The sequence below is a fragment of the Sander lucioperca genome, chromosome 12 (assembly GCF_008315115.2).
Source record: "Sander lucioperca isolate FBNREF2018 chromosome 12, SLUC_FBN_1.2, whole genome shotgun sequence".
Taxonomy (NCBI): Eukaryota; Metazoa; Chordata; class Actinopteri; order Perciformes; family Percidae; genus Sander; species Sander lucioperca.
The window spans coordinates 17,670,373-17,682,285 of NC_050184.1; the positions used below are offsets into that span (position 1 = coordinate 17,670,373).

At 43.2% G+C, this 11,913-nt stretch overlaps 1 protein-coding gene across 7 annotated transcripts in view; it reads left to right on the forward strand.

Moving 5' to 3' along the window:
• Window positions 1-11,913, forward strand: part of lama5 (laminin, alpha 5) — a 120,210-nt gene that overhangs the window by 13,822 nt on the left and 94,475 nt on the right. The window lies entirely within an intron of this gene.

The window sequence follows — 11,913 nt, forward strand, 5'->3', positions numbered from 1 at the left end:
GGGGGTGTGTATAAACAAGGAGAGCTGTAATAGATCAGGTAGGAGAGAGGAATCCTATACGAAGGCAAGGTGGAACAAAACTCCCAGGAAGAGTGGAGGAGGAGGAGGAGGGCTAGAACATGGAAAAAAGCAAGACAGGAAGGAGGTTTTAAGTGGAGAAAAGAACGGAGGTGAAGAAGAGGAAGCAGGGTGAGGGCATGGAAAGAGGAGGAGGAGGAGGAGGACGAGGACGAGACGACAGAACAGGGGATGTTTGTCTGTTTCAGCAGCCTATTATTAGAGCACAATATAGGCTTCACTAGGGAATGTGTGGGAGTGTGTGTCTGTGTGTGTGTGTGTGTGTGTGTGTGTGTGTGTGTGTGTCTGTGCATGCGTGTGTGTGTGTGTGTGTGTGTGTGTGTGTGTGTGTGTGTGTGTGCGTGTGTTCTTCAGGTGAGGTCTTCCCTTTTTCCATAATCCTCCCCTCTTGAGTAAAGAAAACGTGTTCCGTTTCCTGTCATTTAGGGCTGCACATATATCTTTTTTTTTATTTTATTGCCATGGCAATATCTACTGGTGCATAAATCACATCACGAAAGACACTCAGAGATTTTTTAGTGTCAGTTGAAAGAAAATATCAGCAGAAAACTGCACTTTAGAATGTAACTGTCATTCTTTTTCGTGCAGCCCTAGTGTGTGTGTGTGGGTGCATGTTCTTCAGGTGAGTTCATTTCTTTTCCATAACCCTCCCACCTTGAGTAAAGAAAAAAAAATTCTTCCTGTCATCCAACTTGTCACAGTCTTTGACAGAAGACGGCATTGGAGCAGCGTCCTTTAACGTCTACCTGATAGAATACATGGGCATTGGTCTTTAGATCATCCAAATTACAATCTCAGTTACTCTCTCCAGGTTTTGCAAGGGTTTTGCCACTGACAGGCTCAGATTAATATTCTAAGTGTCTGACAACATTATGGAAAGGATTCCTACAGATATAGACCTTTAAAACCTCTTTAAGACATTTCTGTTTAACCAGAAACAGCTCTGAAGTCGCTGGCGCTAAACCCACCAGACTCCATTTAAAAAAGACATACTTTTAGCGTGTGTAGAGGCAACATATTTTAACATGTAAATCTGTAAACTATGTGTTTATTTCAACCAGAACTAGAGTTGGGATGGTTGGAAAAGTGGAAAGACGACCCAAAACGGCTTTTCATAGTTTTATTTTGTTTCTGTCCACTTTGAATGAAGTGTGTTTTAAGATGCTAAAATTACTGTTTATTTACATGGAATCTGGTGGGTTTAGTGAACGCAATTGCGCGGATGTTTTTATGTTTTAAAAAAAGGATCTTACTCTTTAACAGAAAGGTCCACCTCCTTAGAAATCCTTTCCATAATGTAGTCAGACACTTAGAATATTAATCTGAGCCTGTCAGCGGTAAAACAAGCACTTTTGTGAAGGTAAATACAAGCTGCACATATGCCCTGTTAACTTACATTCTAGCTTGTTTCTCTGCTGCCTACTGCAGCGATCTCGCTTAATACTGGACCAGTGTCAAAGATTGTTGTTCCCATCACTCACTTAGACACAAAAACATAGGAACATAGGGTCCAGGTTGAAAAAAAACAGTAGTTACCCTTTAAGTAGATTAAAGATGGACTTTACTGGAGCTGGACGGCAGTTTCCTACCAGAGGGATTGAAATGTTTCTCACCGTCACATGCCCTTAATTTCCTAGTGTGTTGGCAGGTTTCCCTACAGGACAAAGACAAGACACACACACACACACACACACACACACACACACACACACAGACACACTCACATTCGCTGTTGAGGTAGCTCTATTGTTCGTAGTGCGTAACAGTGAGCACGGTGCCAACTGCTCCCGATTGAATGCTTCCTGCTGTTGATGTGGTTTGAACGTCAGAGTTACCTTTTGTTAAAGTGCCAGCCAGCTCTGAACTGCAGGGGGGGGGGGATTTGGAAAATCCCCACAATAACTGACACGCTTTTAAACCAGAGTCTACACTAAAACGTGTTCAAAGCAGTTGAACTTCAAAAATGTCTTCAGTTTAATGTCAAGTGGAGCTTAACATTACGTGCACTGTCTTGGTGGAATGAACAAGTCAACATGAGCAACAGTTGCCGTGCCCAGCCTGAGTTTGTACAGCTGGGGTGTCAACACGCAGGCGTGCTGGAAGCGTTTTCCAGACAAAATAGAATACGATGCAGCAGCAGCAGCTCCAATCATAGCTCCATAATAAGGCCATCATCTGTATAATACAGACACAATAATACTCCCAATAGTCAGTAGTCAACAAACTGTGATGCCATGCAGAATAATCAAAGCCTAACACAAGGGGCTTATGGGTATTAGGAGATGGATTTCATTCATCTGGTAACCAGCAGTTGCTTTACTCAGAAGGCTGAGTGGAACAAAAAGGCAATTTCACGGATTACAACCCGGCAGGACTGTAACGTTAACGTGGTATCCTTAGACCTGGAACAGTTATTACATAACTGTCTAATTTTGTGTGTGTGTGTGTGTGTGTCTCGCTGATTATAATCTGTGTGTCCTCTGCCAATTCTGCTATTTACGAGCATGGGAACACTCTGCCTGCTGTCTGTGGTTTGGCTCCGTACACGACAATTCCAGTGGTTTTGGTTTTTTTTTACGCACTCTTCAGGTGTGGCGCTGTGTGTGTGTGTGTGTGGCCTGCTGTTCAACATCCAGTCAAGAAAGACCACTCTTTGAAAGTGTGTGAGACTTTTCAAGATATGATCTCTCATTCGCCGTGATGTCTCACTCTCCGTCCCCTCGCATCGTAGTCTCTCGTATTAAATCTCTCTGACTCTGTCCGGCCACAAAGACCCTTTTGACACAGTCACGATGGACAGACAGAAAAAGAAAGGACAACGATACTTATTGTGATGGACATTGAACATCTCTTCTTTGTCCGTCTCTCAGATGAATCACACGGTTGGCTACGAGTTAGCGACTAATGAAATGGGTCCAAAATGAGCCGGGTCCAAAAGCTGTATTCAGTAATCACTCATCTTCAGGCCAAAACAAAGGACAAACAAAGGCAGCTTTTATCGCTGAAATCAGTCTTCGTATTGCGCAGCAGGTTAGCAGCAAGCAGTCACTAGTAGGGGTGACAGAAGTCACGGTTCAGTTCATACATTGGTTCAGGAGCTCCCTCGTCATGCACGATGTCTGTTCCAACCTGGTGATCCATCACAGGTCAAAGGTCATTACCAGGCTCTCAAGTTTGGTCCTCCCCGCTACTTTGAACTCTTTGACTGGCCCCAATTTGTACACGCTGCTTCCTCGCTGTGTCTCTTACCCGTTCTCTGCCCTGTTCACCTCGTAGTACGGAGTGTGGACTGGTAGCTGTTCATCTCCTGGGCACTGCCAAGGTGCTCTTGAGCAAGGCACCGAGCCCCCAACTGCTTGGGGTGCTCCTCCAAGGAGCAGCCCCCCTCACTCTGACATCTCTCCATTAGTGTGTTAGCATGTATAGGTCCTGAGCATGTTTGTAATTCAGGCCTGTGTTCAATGTGTGTGCAACGGTACTAACAGAGTGAAAATTGTGAATTTCCCCTAAATAAAGGCAACATATTTTATTGAAAAAGGGCATTCTGTAAAGTTTCGATTTTAAATATAGAGAAAAGATACACAGAGCACAACAAATTATACACAAGGCAAAGTAATGAAAATGCACACAGCCCACCTTACCCTGGCTCAGTTGGAATCATTCGCATACATGCAACATAATATCAGGACTTAGTCTGGCAAAAGGCTTCCGTACATGAAAAAACTTGACAGTATTTCCTCTCATCATGTACTTAATTTTCTCCAGTTTTAAGAAAAACATAACATCTTTAAGCCACTGTGAAATTAAAGGACAATTCCGACACACAATGAACCTAGGGGTTAATAACATATGTGTACAGAGTCGACTGTTCTCTGGGACATGTTTTCATGCTAATTGAATGTGACCAGTTTTAGCGCTAACCGCTAATTAGCTTATAGCGCTATAGTCGTCAGGGCACGGGTAAAGTAACAAGAAATCTCTATTTCTATACCACTAACAAGGCTCAAAATATCAACACACTTCTGCTGTAGCATAATGAGGACATCTACATGTAAACCCAAGCATTGAGAACTTTGTAAGTGTACAGACAGTTTATGAAAAACATAGGTTATAAAGACAGTAGCATTCACTATACAGGCAGGCGCTATCTTGGGAAAACAGCCACAATCAGTCGAACGATGAATACGTGAAGTACAGTCTTTATAATCTATCTTTTTAATAAACTGTCTGTACACTTACAAAGTTCTCAATGCTTTGGTTTACATGTACGGACCCTCATTATGCTACAGTGGAAGTGTAGTGCTATTTTGAGCCTTGTTAGTGGTGTAGAAAATAGCGATTTACCCTCTGCCCCAAAGGCTAGCGTTAGCAGCTAACCACCGATTTTGCGGTAGCTTGTTTCAAGCTAAAGACGCATTAGATTAGCATGAAAACATATCCCAGAGAACAGTCGACTCGGTATACATATGTTATTAACCCCTAGGTTCATTTTGGGGCAGATTTCTCCTTTAAAGGAGGGTTTGGAGACTATCACTGTAAAAAAATTTGAAGTCTCGCTAGTAAAGATGGATTGAAATTTAGAATTTTTTTCTGCGCAAAATGAAATCGACCTGACTCGTCTGGAGTTCACAAAAATAGCAATTAAGGGGCGTGGTCGAAGATGTATTTTTTTTTTTTTTAGCTATGAGTCGCTCCTTCTGTCATTTTGTAACTATCCAGTGTGAATGCACCGCATTGTGAGCCTCACAGAGGATTGTATATTATCATCATTAAGTCTTTATTTCTGTGTGTAATTTTCCTCTTTTCCTTCTCTTTCTGTTGCTGTGCTTCCCACAATGAGTCAGTCAACCGCATGTTTTGGTCACATCTTTTTTTTAATAGCGGCCCTCTCTCTATTTCTTGATATGAATCCTTTTGTCCTCTTTAGCTCCCTGGCTGTCATTTTTTGAGGCTCAACAGTTGGAGTCATTCATCCGTCCCTCCACTCCTCCCGTCCTCCTCTCGTTACTCTCACTTCTGTCACCATCTACTCATCGGCCTTCATATTCCTGTTTTTTTTTGTTTTTTTTTCACTCCCTGTCTGTTCAGGGTTAAACATCGCCGCTGAAACTGTGTCCTCTCGCACAAACACACAAACGCTGACACACAGTGCACATTTTTCAGTCATTCATTATGTGTACTGGGCAGGAAAATGAGCAAAGAGAGGGGGAGAATAGAGAGGTGGACAGAGAGAGACCGATCTGACCTTAATAGGAGTGATTCAGCGTTGAGTGAAGAGAGAGAAAGAGGCAAAAGGGATAAAGTTGATGCCACATCTAATAATAAGTATAAAGGAGGGATGACAGATGAGCGGGGCCGGTCCGTAATAGTTGGCGGATATTTCCGAGGTGGTTTTGGGCTTTCTGCTTCTGTGTGTTGTTGTAGCTGACATCAGTGTGTTGATGTCGGAGGTTAACACTCCCTCACTTTTAGCCTTGGTATTTAGACAAATGAAGATAAACGCAGCATCTTTAGTTTCTTGAAGGTTTTCTCATTCTTCTGCCTGGGACGTGCCAAAAGCAAGATGAATATCATTTCGCAATATGTGATTAAAGGGTAACTGCCATTTTTTTCAACCTGGGCCCTATTTTCCTGTGTTTTTGTGTCTATGTGACTGATGGGAACAACAATCTTTGAACTTTTACGTGTGAGCACTGTAACCGGCAGCCACAGAACAGGCTGCAATGTAACCCTACGGGGCAAATGTTCAGCGTCTGTTTGGTCCACTAAAAGTTCAGTTTTTGCCGCTGAATGGCTCGGATTATTATTCTAAGTGTCTGACAACATTATGGAAAGGATCCCTACAGAGATAGACCTTTAAAACCTCTTTAAGACCTTTCTGTTTAACCAGAAACAGCTCTGAAGTCGCTAGTGCTAAACCCACCAGACTCCATTTAAAAAAGCAATACTTTTAGTGTGCATAGAGCCAACATATTTTCACATGTAAATCTGTAAACTATGTGTTTATTTCAACCAAAACTAGAGTTGTGATGGTTGGAAAAGCTGAAAGGCGACCCAAAACGGCTTTTCATAGTTTTACTTTGTTTCTGTCCACTTTGAATGAAGTGTATTTTACGATGCTAAAATTACTGTTTATTCATATGGAGTCTGGTGGCTTTAGCGAATGTAATTTCGCGGATGTTTTTATGTTTAAAAAAAGGATCTTACTCTTTAACAGAAGGGTCGACCTCCTTAGAAATCCTTTCCATAATGTTGTCAGACACTTAGAATATTAATCTGAGTCTGTCAGCGTTAAAACGAGCACTTTTGTGAAGGTAAATACAAGCTGGACAATTGTCCTGTTAGCTTACATTGTAGCTTGTTTCTGCCGACTGCAGCGATCTCTCTTAATACTGGACCAATGTCAAAGATTGTTGATTCCATCAGTCACTTAAGACACAAAAACATAGGAACATAGGGTTGAAAAAACTGGTAGTTACCCTTTAGCACATAATTCATCAGCATGTACAGTATCTTCACACTTCAATATGCTGAAATATATGGAACAATATGTCTGCCTTGTTTTGGAGTTTATTCATCCATTGTAGGATTTATTCATACTTAGGAATGTCAATTTCCTGTGGATTTATTTTCTCTTTCAGCTATTCTTTGAACAAATTCATGTCTTCACTTCTGCCCGACGCAAAAACTTTGACTTGACTTTGACTTTGACAATGAACTACAGCTTTTCAATCACACTACGTGATTATGGTCAATCATCTGCACCTTTGCTTTCTGTTAAATGTAAGAGAAGGGTTGCATGCAAAAATGTCCCGTGTAACAGCCTAAAATGTCTGAACAGTTACCCTGAAATGTACTTTAGGTGCCTCCAATTCCCATATGGTAACAGTTCCAGTTCAGTAACCCTACAAACACGCCCCCACACATGTCGTAGCTCACAAGCGCTCCCAGCCCAGAGAGTTTAAAGTTGCCTCAAATGCAAATACATTAGCTGCACAATAATGTATAGTGACCCAGAACTTAGATGCTGTAGCTCACATATAGTGGCCTAAAGAATCTCAGTATGCCAGCTTAAAAACCTCATTATACTAATCCAAAATTCCCTAAAAACGCAGTACAGCAGTCTCCAATGATAGTAGCGTAAAACTTCATTCAAATAACTCCCCCTGTATTACAATATTGTGTTGAAATGAGATTCTGCAGTGCTTATTCAGTCCCGGTACTCTGATTGAACACTATTCTCCATCCTCTTGCAGAGAAGAATGGAAATACGCAAATGTATGACGACTGGAAAGCAAACAAAAGGTGGGAGCGAGTGAACGAGAGAAAAATTGTAGAAGGAAGGAGAAGAGGAGGAGGAGGAGGAGGACAGGAAGGGGAGAGGAAAGTAGAGAAGGACTCCAGCTGGGGATGACAGAAAAAGAAGCCATTCATAATATCTTTGATTGAAATGTGTGCACGTGTGTGTGTGTGTGTGTGTGTGTGTGTGTGTGTGTGTGTGTGTGTGTGTGTGTGCCAGCCATTATCAAAGCAGAGGAAGTGATTATAAAAGGGCGCCTCCCACTCTTGTTGCTGCCCTTCAGTGGTTTGGTTTTTGTATGTGTATGTGTGTGTGTGTGTGTGTGTGTGTGTGTGTGTGTGTGTGTGTGTGTGTGTGTGTGTGTGTGTGTGTGTGTGTGTGTGTGCGCGCGCGCGCGCGCGTGTGTGTGTGTGCATGTTCCTTCAAATGTGTGTGTCATAATGCTTTCTCCGTAGTGCGAGTCCTCCAACAGCAACCGTTGTACTCTATCTGATTTGATTGGTTACATTCCACCCAATGAGCCATGGATAGTCATGTTGGTGCAGTTTTGTGTCCCTCCCTCGTCATGCACGATGTCTGTTCCAACCTGGTGATCCGTCACAGGTCAAAGGTCATTACCAGGCTCTCAAGTTTGGTCCTCCCCGCTACTTTGAACTCTTTGACCGGCCCCAGTTTGTACACGCTGCTTCCTCGCTGTGTCTCTTACCCGTTTTCTGCCCTGTTCACCTCGTCGACACACAACTTATCATTTCACTTGTATCACCTCGTCTCTCGCGAAACCCTCATCATTTCCTCTTTCTTTCTCTCACCCCTGTACTTGTCCACTCATATTTTCCACCCACTTATTCTTTCTTCTCTCTCTTCTGCTCTAGTCCAGTTAGTCCCATTGCAATACAAAGTATATTTGTATTTCATGCAAGACAGTACAGGTGAAGAGGGTCCAATCCGTATCCCCATGAAACTACTTTCAGATGAGCCAGCACTGACTATGAGCTTTATCAAAGAGGAGAGTTTTAAGCTTACTCTTAAATGTGGTGACGGTGTCTGCCTCCTGAACCCAGACTGGGAGCCGGTTCCACAGGAGAGGACCCTGGTAGCTGAAGGCAAAATCAAAAAAATCTAATAGAATCCACAGTTTAATCAGCAATGGGAATAGATCTTGTGTCAATGGCTTTAGGTGCAGTTTCAGAGTTGTCAACGTGTGATCGGATCACACGAGACATTCTAGTGCTGTAGGGAAACATCTACTCTGCGATCTGGTTGGGACACGTTGGCCGTCTCCTCCCGGCTGGGCGTCCATTCAGCTCCGTCCCCTTGTCTTGCGGTGTTTGCTCGCCCTCACAATCTCCTTTTGATGCAGCAGCGGTCCTGAGCCCTCCCGAAGACTTAGCATTCACAACACTTCTCAATGGGCTCTTTATCACACCATTGTGTCAGTGAGAGTGTTTGGCCATTGCCCATTCAGAAAGACGGCAGTGAACAAACACGGAGGAAACAGTTGGTTGTGAATACCACTGAAGTGGCTTAGATCTTTTACAGGGAGACAGAGGAAATGAGATTCAATGGGGAATTAATTAAAGGAGATTAGATTAGTTCATCAGTAACTTGAGGTGCATTCACACAAACAGCATACGTTTATTTAGACTCTGTGTATTCAGTTCCGCATTCTGCAATACAAAAACTCTTACGCTGAGGAAGAAAGAAGTCCATGGACAAGTACAACATCAGATGTTTTAGCTTTTTTGAAGGTCTGTGTGAGCTGTCGACACATTCTCAGTGGGCAAAACCATATCAGACCATCGTCCTTCATCCACTTCTACTCTGCGGGAGGTGGGAGTCAAGATGGAGCAGTGTGGGTTGCTGTTGGGACGTTAGGGCTGATAAGACGTTTTTGTGACAAGGAGGCAAGAAAAACCTATAACTACTGTTATATCTTGTTAGTTGCAGGCTAATCAGCAGTACGCCTAAGAACTACCTAGGTTTCAAAGTATGCAACTTTAGTATGAGAACCAGACATCTGGGAACTGTGTTGTGTATGGATATGTGTGTTTATGTGTGAGCTGCTGGGTACTTGAATTCCCCCATCTATCTATCTATCTATCTATCTATCTATCTATCTATCTATCTATCTATCTATCTATCTATCTATCTATCTATCTATCTATCTATCTATCTATTTAGCTATCTATCTATCTATCTACCTACCCACCTACCTACCTACCCACCCATCCATCCACCCATCCATCCACCTATCCATCCACCTATCCATCCACCCACCCACCCACCCACCCATCAAGTTAGTCCTGTATTGCTGATGTTAAAGATGCCCAGCTGCAGTGTGTGTGAGGAGTGTGTGCAGCTTCCTCCCCAAAACAAAACCCAGACAGAAAAACACTTTCCATGCCAGGCTCGTCCTCCCTGAAGGATGCCAGTTTCTTCCCGCTCTACCAAGCCAGACTAAGAATAGCTCGATGCTAATGTCTGCCCGCTGTCGCACAATGAGCTCATTTAGTGTGATTGAAGAACTGGATTTGACAAGTTAGCGAGAAATAGATTCTGGGTCTTTTAGGCATTTTGGATCCCATGTCAAAACTGAATAAACCAGCGGGTGTTCTTACATCGTCTTTGAGGCACTGATCCAAATGTAGGCTGTACATTTATCCTGCAGTGTTGTTCAGCTTTCTATCTTGTTTTTGTGCTCTGCAGTCAGCAAGTTAAACTTCATCGTTAGCAGCGTGACTATAGGGGATACCAAAGTCGGCCTGTTGATCGGTCCAACACTTTGGTTCCGACAAAAACTGTTGGATGGCTTGCCATAAAACTTTGTACAAACATTAATTTGAAATGAGCTTTTCAAATGAAGAAGAATTTGGTGTGTTTCCATGAACTGGTTTGGCGCAAATAAACGCGGCTACGGCATAGTTTGGTCAGAAGTTGGTGTTTGGTGTTTTAAGCCCCCAATGTCGTCTTCCAGGCAGCGCTGCAAAACGAACCTAGGGGTTAATAACAGATGTGTACCCACTCGATCGCTGTCTGGGACATGTTTTCATGCTAATCGAATGTGTCTGTAGCTTGAAACAAGCTAGCGCGGACCGCTGATTAGCTTACAACGCTAGTATTCGGGGCACAGGGAAAGTAAAAACAACTCTTGTACTTTGTAAGTGTACAGACAGTTTATTAAAAAGCTAGATTATAAAGACAGTCGCATTCTCGTATACAGGCGGCTGCCGTCTTGAGAGCTACTGTCTTTCTAAACCCTAACCCTAACCACAACCATCGCCTTATCAACTTCAAGGTTGCACTGCGACCATTGACTTCAAGGCACCTAACCCTAACCCTAACCCTAACCATAACCATAACCATAACCATTGCCTAATCCTAGTGCCTTCCAGGCAGCGCTGTCTGGAAGGAGACGCTGGAAAAGATCTGTCTTTAGTGGTCAGGAATTAATTCACATAGCGATCTTAAACTTAGCAAGCACCTCAAAGAGAAACCTGAAGAAGCTCAATATATCACCATATCATTCATTTTACTTCTCTCCAGTACTGTGTTATAAGGCAGAGTTCCTCTTGCTTTTCTCTCTCCTATTCTCTTGTTACAAGTTGCAGGAATGTAAAAAAACTGTATCTGCAGCCACTCAGTTATCTTTTCCCAGACTTCACTTATCAGCGTTTTCCGTGAACCGAAAAAAGAAAGGCAGGCACACCGTAGTATGATGAAATGTGAAGAAACAGGGCATGGAATCAACAGTGTGTGAGGAGGAGAAGGAAAGCGGAGACAAAGAGAGGGGTTTTGCCCCTCTTAATGGGACAGTAAATATTGGTTTTAAGCAGGTCGATTCCGGCAGATTGTTTGAGTTTCTTTGCTGGTGAATGGCACAAAGGAGCGGGTGGGGGGGAGGAAAGAGAGGAAGTGTATAGGTCACTGAGTTAGAGTTCATCTTACTTCACATTTCTAACGATGAACACCAGTGGACGTTCACTGGTGTTCATCGTTAGAAATGTTTAGCGGTCTTCTTTGTATTTTTAGGTGATTGTCAGACGGTGACTGGTCTATATCGACCACATTTCATTTCCGGGATTGTTCAGGTGCTGCCGGAAATTCCGCCAGATGTCCCTGCGGAGGACGGTCTGACTAGTCCTCACAGCATTCTGGGATGGGAGAAAAACATGCTCTGGTTTATTGGCATTTCTTTAAACCAATCACAATAGTCTTGGGTGGTGCTAAGCTCCGGACGGAGCCACGGTGCCTCTGCTAAATAGTCTCAGGAAGGAACTTGTTTTGGTGGAACATGTGGACGTTCAAAAGTAGTTTTAGTCGTGCAACAGAAAACTCAGATTGGACAGATAGTCTAGCTAGCTGTCTGGATTTACCCTGCAGAGATCTGAGGAGCAGTTAACCATAGTCCTCAGAAATCCACCGGAGGTTAGAACGCCAACACAGAGACAGAGGAAGGGGACGGGACATCTGGCTGAAAAGAAGGACATCCGGAGGAATTTCTGGCAGCAACGGAGCAATCCAGGAAGTGAAAAAAT